The sequence below is a fragment of the Schistocerca serialis genome, chromosome 5 (genome assembly GCF_023864345.2).
Source record: "Schistocerca serialis cubense isolate TAMUIC-IGC-003099 chromosome 5, iqSchSeri2.2, whole genome shotgun sequence".
Classification (NCBI taxonomy): domain Eukaryota; kingdom Metazoa; phylum Arthropoda; class Insecta; order Orthoptera; family Acrididae; genus Schistocerca; species Schistocerca serialis.
The window spans coordinates 178,901,718-178,910,035 of record NC_064642.1 but is presented as its reverse complement, the minus strand read 5'-3'; positions in this window follow the sequence as shown (position 1 = coordinate 178,910,035).

Here is an 8,318-nt window from a genome sequence, read left to right as displayed (position 1 = left end):
GTTGCTGATTCAATGACATTTTAAATGCCGCTCTGGTCAATACCATTAAATAACTGTCAATATCAGGTTCAAATCACTAAATACAGTTTCAAATTTACTGTCGTAGACACACTTAACTTTCAAATTACTTCACAGATGGTATAAAGTTCAATGTTCAGATACGAAAATCACACAATATACAGTTATACAATCTAACTACTATCTGGAAAAAAGTTCTTTCTAAATTGATTTCAAACTATTTTAACTACAGGAAAAAAAATTAGATTTCTCTGGCCTTGTTCTGTAGTCTCGGTGTTGTCCAATAGTTGAAATCGTTTCTTGGTATCAGCAATCTTTTACTATGGGCACCGAATCTCTCTTCAGATTAGTTACCTCTCGTTCTCGTTGGTTTTCATGAAACAGAAAATACATATATTATATAACAATCCAAGAGAGTCCTGTCACACTGGCGCCACTGTAATTTCTCCTCCTATCTACGTAATTCTGTAGCTCTCAATTCGTTCGAGCAATCAATCATTCATGATAGGAAACACAGTCATAGCTCAGTCACTCAAAATGATTCTGAAATTTTACTTGTTAGAATGAAATCAGGCGATGATTCTTCTTCTCTGCAGGCTCGTGCTTTGCGGCAGTCTGCTAATCTGTACATATAAAATGCCTCGTAATTTTGGGAGCGTTGTATAATCAGTCGGGAAACCTCATATCAAGCGGATATTTGGCTTTGATGACGTTTAACCTTCCGAAGAAGTAATGGAGCTCTTGGATTATTAAATGCAGGTTCGTATCCAGTCTTTCGGAAGTCCCTTCTGATTAACAACTACGCAATATATCGATAAATATCATTAATTCTCAAATTTAAACTACACACCTTTTATTTGAAGAAGCCATCTATATATATTTCCTTTTAATCGTACAGTTCGTATCAGTTATCTTCTGTGATAAATCTCAATAATCAGATTACAGTTCTTCTAAACCAAGCTCTGGCTAATCGGCACGAAGACAATCTCGGAAAACTCGCTTTCTTTTTTTTTTTTTAACAACCACCAGAGAGAGTACTACATAGAATACTTATGCGCTCATGGCATAGCTATTGTATGAGCTACTTTTCGCATGGATTCTGCGAGTATGAAGATAGAAAATTAGTAAACGTCATTCAAGGGTAGAATTGTATCTGAATAATTCATCGAATATAAAGAGATATTACACAGTTATCTGCGGCAAGTGGATGCACGATCCTCTGTTCATTCCGATGCTGTGGACGATGTGACAGTGTTGCCAGCCCCTCGTTTTCATACGTGTGTTTTCAAAATGCACCGACTTGATTTTGCTAGTTAAGCTTTTGTCTTGAATCTGGATGAGGGATCGTATGCTGACGTTCAAGTGCGGCATTTTTTTGTCACCCAGTATATGCTGGGGTTTTTAATGCAGAAGACAAGTACTGCCGCTTACTTCAGTGCCATCGGAAGTTCATTAAAGCTGATCGTAGACCAGAGAACTTGATCGCTACTGAATGAACTGTTGGTACGGCGAAATGCTGCGTCGGCTGGGTCTAACAGACACTCTAAATCTGGCACCGGGCTCTTGTTTGGGCCCAACTGCGGATGATTAACGCAACACTGATAGATGCTAAATCTTGTCAAAAGTATGCAAACAATCTTTCAGCATAAAAACTAATGAAAAATAAACAGTTTGAGTAATGAAAGACAAAATATAAAAGGAGGATAAAAACAGAGACACAAACAACACTGCGGCTATTGCTTACTCCAATGAATTTCTGTTCTTGCCCTTCGTAATGGCCACAATATCTATAAAGACATGGGGTGTGGGGGAAAAAATGAAGCATCTGAGGTGGATAACATAGCTGTGCCTGTCACTTTCCTAATTATTTTAATGCAGCGCCTGTGGCATTGACACTTTTCAGCAGTCACTTCGACATCTATCATTACCTAGGCTGGATGAGGAGTCACTTAGCATATAACACTTGTGTACAGCCCAAACAGCTAGACTTTGTGGTAGCGTCTGGTGTGTAGCGCACCCCGTACTTCTTTTGGGGAGCCTTGCATTTCTCAACCCCAAGTTCAACAAGGAACTGGCAGCCCATTTTGTGACAGAAAGTTCGAAGTCTCTGCTTCAAGCCTCCCACCCGTCTCCGAAGTAGGCAGCTTCGATTATTCCTGGGGACAATGCGGCAGACTTCGAGATTTGTTCAAACCTCGTTAGGACGTTTGGTCTTTTCAACATTTCTTTCATTCGCTGAAATAATCCAAGTGTCCCAGAGGACAGGTACACATTCCAGGGTATGCACCACAGTCTTCAGTTGGAGGCAATCAGTTCCCTCCAGGGCTGCCGCGACAACCTGTTCAACATGTTGAATAAAGCTTCGTGGCATTCACAATAAGAACACAAGATGATCCTTCCCATCCCTGAAAACCAATTCCCTAAGAAGAACTGTTATTCGCCACGAGTTCGAACTGCCTTATTTGATAATACGACACTCATTTTTGCTTGCTTTCCCGTACACGAGTTACAGCAGAATTCACAACAGTTGAAGTTTGTCTCACTGACCCAGTTTCAGCTTTTGCGAGGCAGAATCTCAAACTTATTGGTTATGGGGATGTGTATGTAACATTGAGTTCTTCCTTGTCCGTGATACTCCTGTATAGTGCCCCCTACACTTGTAATCACGGTTAAGTGGAAGACTCCTGACAGATCATGTATTTCCTGTAAATTAAGCACGAAGATAGGATCATATTTGACGTACTTTTTCGTACACACCGCACTTTTTTCTCGGTAAGCCTTCAACACATTCATTCGCAGCAGGCTCCAATTACAGCAAAAGCGATATCCAACGACGATGTTGTACAAAATGGGCGCAAGTCGCGTATTGCACTGTGCCAATATCAGGACCGAAAGCTGACGTGGGATTTGAAGCAGTAATCCGATCGCTGGGCTCTCGGAGGCGACTTAAGGAGTGCCGTAAATCAGGATGAAGGCCGAGCAATCGATAGCAGCCGTGCCAAAACACGGGAACCTCCCGCTGCGATTTCCTGCTCGGGTTCAGCAATGCTGCAACATCCCGAGAAGAAACATCCAGTCAGACAAAATTACTCGTAGAGCTGTCTTATTTCGTGTAATTTGCTGAACACTATCGTGCTATATAAAGTCATCTGACCACTAGGAGATGACATGCTGATACTGTGTAACGAAGCTTCTAGCCTTCCAGAATGAAATTAAAGTCTGCAGCGGAGTTTGCGCTTATTTGAAGCTTCCAGTAACATTAAAACTGTGTGCCGGACCGAAACTCGAAAAGGCAATTGCATCGATTTCTAGTCCCACTCAGGCAGATAGTTTCAATCTGCCAGAAATTTTCAACCCTCTAGTATCAGATATAAATGAGTTTAGTAGAGGGGAGGATGCAGGAGTTTCTTTCCCAAAATTCTGATGAAGCCACTCATTCAACATTAGAATAGTTGGAAAGGTGACTGTCACTTTTCACCAGCTGTTCCAGGTATTTTTAGACGTTTATGAAGGGATTAAGATGGACTTTGTCGATGATACTGTTATTCTGTCAGAGACAGCAAAGGCCGTCGATGAACAGTTGAACGAAATGGACATCATCTTGAAGTGAAGTTGTAAGATGGGCACCAACAACAGAGAAACAGGGTTAGTGAAAAGCAGCTGAATTAAATTAGGTAATGCTGAGGGTTCAAAAATGGCTCTGAGAACTATGGGACTTAACTTCTGAGGTCATCAGTCCCCTATAACTTAGAACTACTTAAACCTACCTAACATAAGACATCACACACATCCACGCCTGAGGCAGACTGTAGCGCCTAGGACCGTCACTCCGGCCGGCAATGCTGAGGGAAATGAGACACTAACAGTAGTAAATGAGTTATGTTATTTGAGCAGCAAAATGACTGACGACGGCCAAAGTAGAGAGGATATAAAATGCAGGCTGGCAATGGCAAGAAAATCGTTTCTGGAGATGAGGAATTTTTTAATTTCGTATATAGATTCAAGTGTTAGAAAATAATTTATCAAAGTATTTATATGAAGTTTAGCCACGCACGGAAGTGAAACATGGACGATAAACAGTTTAGACAAGAAGCGAATAGAAGCTTTTGAAATGTGGTGCTGTGGAGAACCCCCGAAGATTAGATGAACAGATCGCGTAACTTAAGAGGAGGTACTGAATAGAATAAGGGAGGAAAGAAAATAGTGGCACAACCTGACTAGAACAAGGGAGTAGTTGACGGGACACATTCTGATAAACCAAGGGATTACAAACTTAGTATTAGTGGGAAGCGTGGGAGGTAAAAATCGTTGAGGGAGACCAAGAGATGAATATAGCACGCAGATTCAGAAGGATGTAGGTTGCAGTATGTTTCGATGGTACAGTGCCAACGACGTTGAATTATTAGCGATGGATAAGATCTGCAGAACATTTTCAAATAAACGATAGCCACAAAGCATAAACCACAGCTCTTAAACAACTGTAATTAAACCTCCCTGTTTCAATGATAATTATTTATTCAGTTAAAACAACGTTATGAGGAATGGTCTCATGAAGTAACCGAAATGATATACGATTAAATTCCCCTTAATTCTGTGAAATATTCCAATCAAGTCCAATAATAGCTAATAACTGACAACATATTCCACAAGTGAAACATCATATGTAAAAATATGCAGTTCCATATTCAAAATTCATCTTATCTCAACGGTTTATCGCAAAACTGCCCTGAATTAATTTTAAGTACTCCTGCACTACCTCAGTATTCTTTCGGAACAAATTTGTTGACCTCAGAGACGTTGTATCATAAACGACAAAATGTTGAAACAGCCACTTGCAGAAGATATGACAAACATTTGATCTGAAAGGTTGGTCACCGTTGTATACAGGATCGGCAGAAGCATACGTCAGATAGCGAATCCATAATGGACAAAAGACCAAGGCTGAAATACCTCAGACAAAAGACACCGCAACGACAGCCTCGAGCGTACTCGTTACAGAGTTTAAACATCGCTTCTTCTTCAAGTGAAAACTGTTTTTATTTTAAACTTGATTGACAGATTAGGTCTGTGAGGTTTCTGGACGTGGTGAACTTCCGCATTTCTTATCCCGAGGCGCTCTTAGCGACGTCGATGCGGTGTCGAAAGCTCTGTGTAGTACTTTCTGTGACGTAACTGTGTCTACTGACGAACTTCGAACACCGCACGCCCCCTAAGTATCTCAAACAGATGCCACTAAAACACAGACAAATATTTGTACTAATATAGTGTGTTCTATTCAGAAATGTGAACCTGTGCTTTACTTTAAATCTCCTCTTTTAGCTACCATCAATAAAGGACATGATTGCTTATTTATACACGTATAAATCGACGAGCACAAGGACAACTTCGCATTTCTGACTTTTAACTCTTAAGTACAACTGAACAATGGCGTTAACCCTACCTGAACACTGAAACACAAAGCGACGTTTTGCAGGCACCAAGAAACAAAACAGACGAGAAGTCTGCTGCCAGCAATGTTGCGACCAGTTATGCCCGCGTTCTCTATGTTTTCCTCCTCCAGACTCGGCAGCCTCCATGCTGCTCCGCCTCTCGGTCGGCATGATACGCCGCCAGCAACGAAGCGTCCTTCACAGTGCTAGCGAGGTCTTGTCGGTTTGCTACTCCCGACGTCTCGCTAGTATCTCTGACTTCGCAAGTAGATACGGTCGCTCCCTTGTCACTTCCATGGGCGTAGTTGCGGTTCCCACGCAGTGTTACGGTTCAAATGGCTCTGAGCACTATGGGACTTAACATCTGAGGTCATCAGTCCCCTAGAACTTAGAACTACTCAAACCTAACTAACCTAAGGACATCACACAAATCCATGCCCGAGGCAGGATTCGAACCTGCGACCGTAGCAGTCGCGCGATTCCGGACTGAAGCGCCTAGAACCGCAAAGTGTTACGGACGAGTTCTCACACGTAGCAGTATAAATGCAGCAGAATTTTGCGCCACTAGATGAGTGGGCCGGGACCACCAATTTTGCGGTGAATACTATAGTACAGAGTAACATGAGTCAAAATATTAAGCTTACAGGCGCTTTTTATCTTTGTCATTTTGGCTCTCATTGATTGAACTACGAACGGTTCAGTACTTTAGGTGTAAGTAATAAAATTATTTTTCATAACCATATGTTGAGCAAGATGTATAAGACAGGCGAAATTCCCTCAGACTTCAAGAAGAATATAATAATTCCAATCCCAAAGAAAGCAGGTGTTGACAGATGATTACTCAACTATCAGTTTAATAAGTCACAGCTGCAAAATACTAACGCGCATTCTTTACAGACGAATGGAAAAACTGGTAGAAGCCGACCTCGGGGAAGATCAGTTTGGATTCCGTAGAAATGTTGGAACACGTGAGGCAATACTGACCCTACGACTTATCTTAGAAGAAAGATTAAGGAAAAGCAAACCTACGTTTCTAGCATTTGTAGACATAGAGAAAGTTTTTGACAATGTTGACTGGAATACTCTCTTTCAAATTCTGAAGGTGGCAGAGGTGCAATAAGGGAGCGATAGGCTATTTACAATTTGTACAGAAACCAGATGGCAGTTATAAGAGTCGAGGGACATGAAAGGGAAGCAGTGGTTGGGAAGGGAGTGAGACAGGGCTATAGCCTATCCCCGGTGTTATTCAATCTGTAAATTGAGCAAGCAATAAAGGAAACAAAAGGAAAATTCGGAGTAGGTATTAAAATTCTTGAAGAAAAAATAAAAACATCGAGGTTAGCCGATGACATTGTAATTGTCAGAGACAGCAAAGTACTTGGAAGAGCATTTGAACGGAATGGACAGTGTCTTGAAAGGAGGGTATAAGATGAACATCAACAAAAGCAAAACGAGGACAATGGAATGTAGTCGAATTAAGTCGGGTGAAGCTGAGGGAATTAGATTAGGAAATGAGACACTTAAAGTAGTAAAGGGTTCTTCTATTTGGGGAGCAAAATAACTGATGATGGTCGAAGTAGAGAGGATATAAAATGTTGACTGGCAATGGCAAGGAAAGCGTTTCTGAAGAAGAAAAATTTGTTAACATCGAGTATAGATTTAAGTGTCAGGAAGTCGTTTCTGAAAGTATTTGGATGGAGTGTAGCCATGTATGGAAGTGAAACGTGGACGATAAATAGTTTAGACAAGAAGAGAATAGAAGCTTTCGAAATGTGGTGCTACAGAAGAATGGTGAAGATTATATGGGTAGATCACATAACTAATGAGGAGGTATTGAATAGAATTGGGGAGAAGAGGAGCTTGTGGCACAACTTGACTAGAAGAAGGGATCGGTTGGTAGGACATGTTCTGAGACATCGAGGGATCACCAATTTAGTATTGGAGGGCAGCGTGGAGGGTAAAAATCGTAGAGGGATGCCAAGAGATGAATACACTAAGCAGATTCAGAAGGATGTATGCTGCAGTAGGTACTGGGAGATGAAGAAGCTTGCACAGGATAGAGTAGCATGGAGAGCTGCATCAAACCAGTTTCAGGACTGAAGACCACAACAACAACAACCACATGCTATGGGTACTTCAGTAAAAATATGTTCAGTAATTGGTGTTCCGTTTCATGTTACCCATATATCGTAAACAGAAATCTTTCTGTAATCAAGAGCATATACAGTGATGAGCTAGTACACCTATTAAGCAGATGGTCGGCCAGACGGTGCGTCTGAAAGTTTGCTTGTTTGTCCATGTTTGGAACGAAATGGATGAATGATCCTGCAATTCACGGATCAGATAGTGTGTTGGTAGGTTTGTGGAGGTATGTAGCATTAGATTTCTACGCACAGATCATGCAACTAGCGTACGTAACGGGTCGCTGTTCTGATACGCTCTCCGATAGCGACCCAGATGGGTTTCATAGGAATTACATCAAGCGAATTTGGTCGGCGAGACAACAACGAGAGTTCACTATGATGCTCCTCAAACCAACGTAGCACCAATGTATCACGGTTCTGGCTCCAAGATCATGCAACTGAAAGATGACAACGCCGTCGGGGAAGATAAGAAGCACGAAGGGGTTAAGGTGGTTAGCAGCTGTCAGCGTGTCTTCTAGTATTAACACAGATCCAATGCAAGTGCAGGAGAATATCTCGCATTGTACAATACTGCTCCCACCAGCCTGAGCCCGTGGGAAGCTCCACCTAGAGGCACCGTTCAACTCTATGATGGCTTTTGTGGAGACCTAGTGTAGCAAAAAAGTGTTTCACGTTTCCATTGATCAACGGTCGTATCCCATGGTCATATGCTCACTGCAGTCGTAAT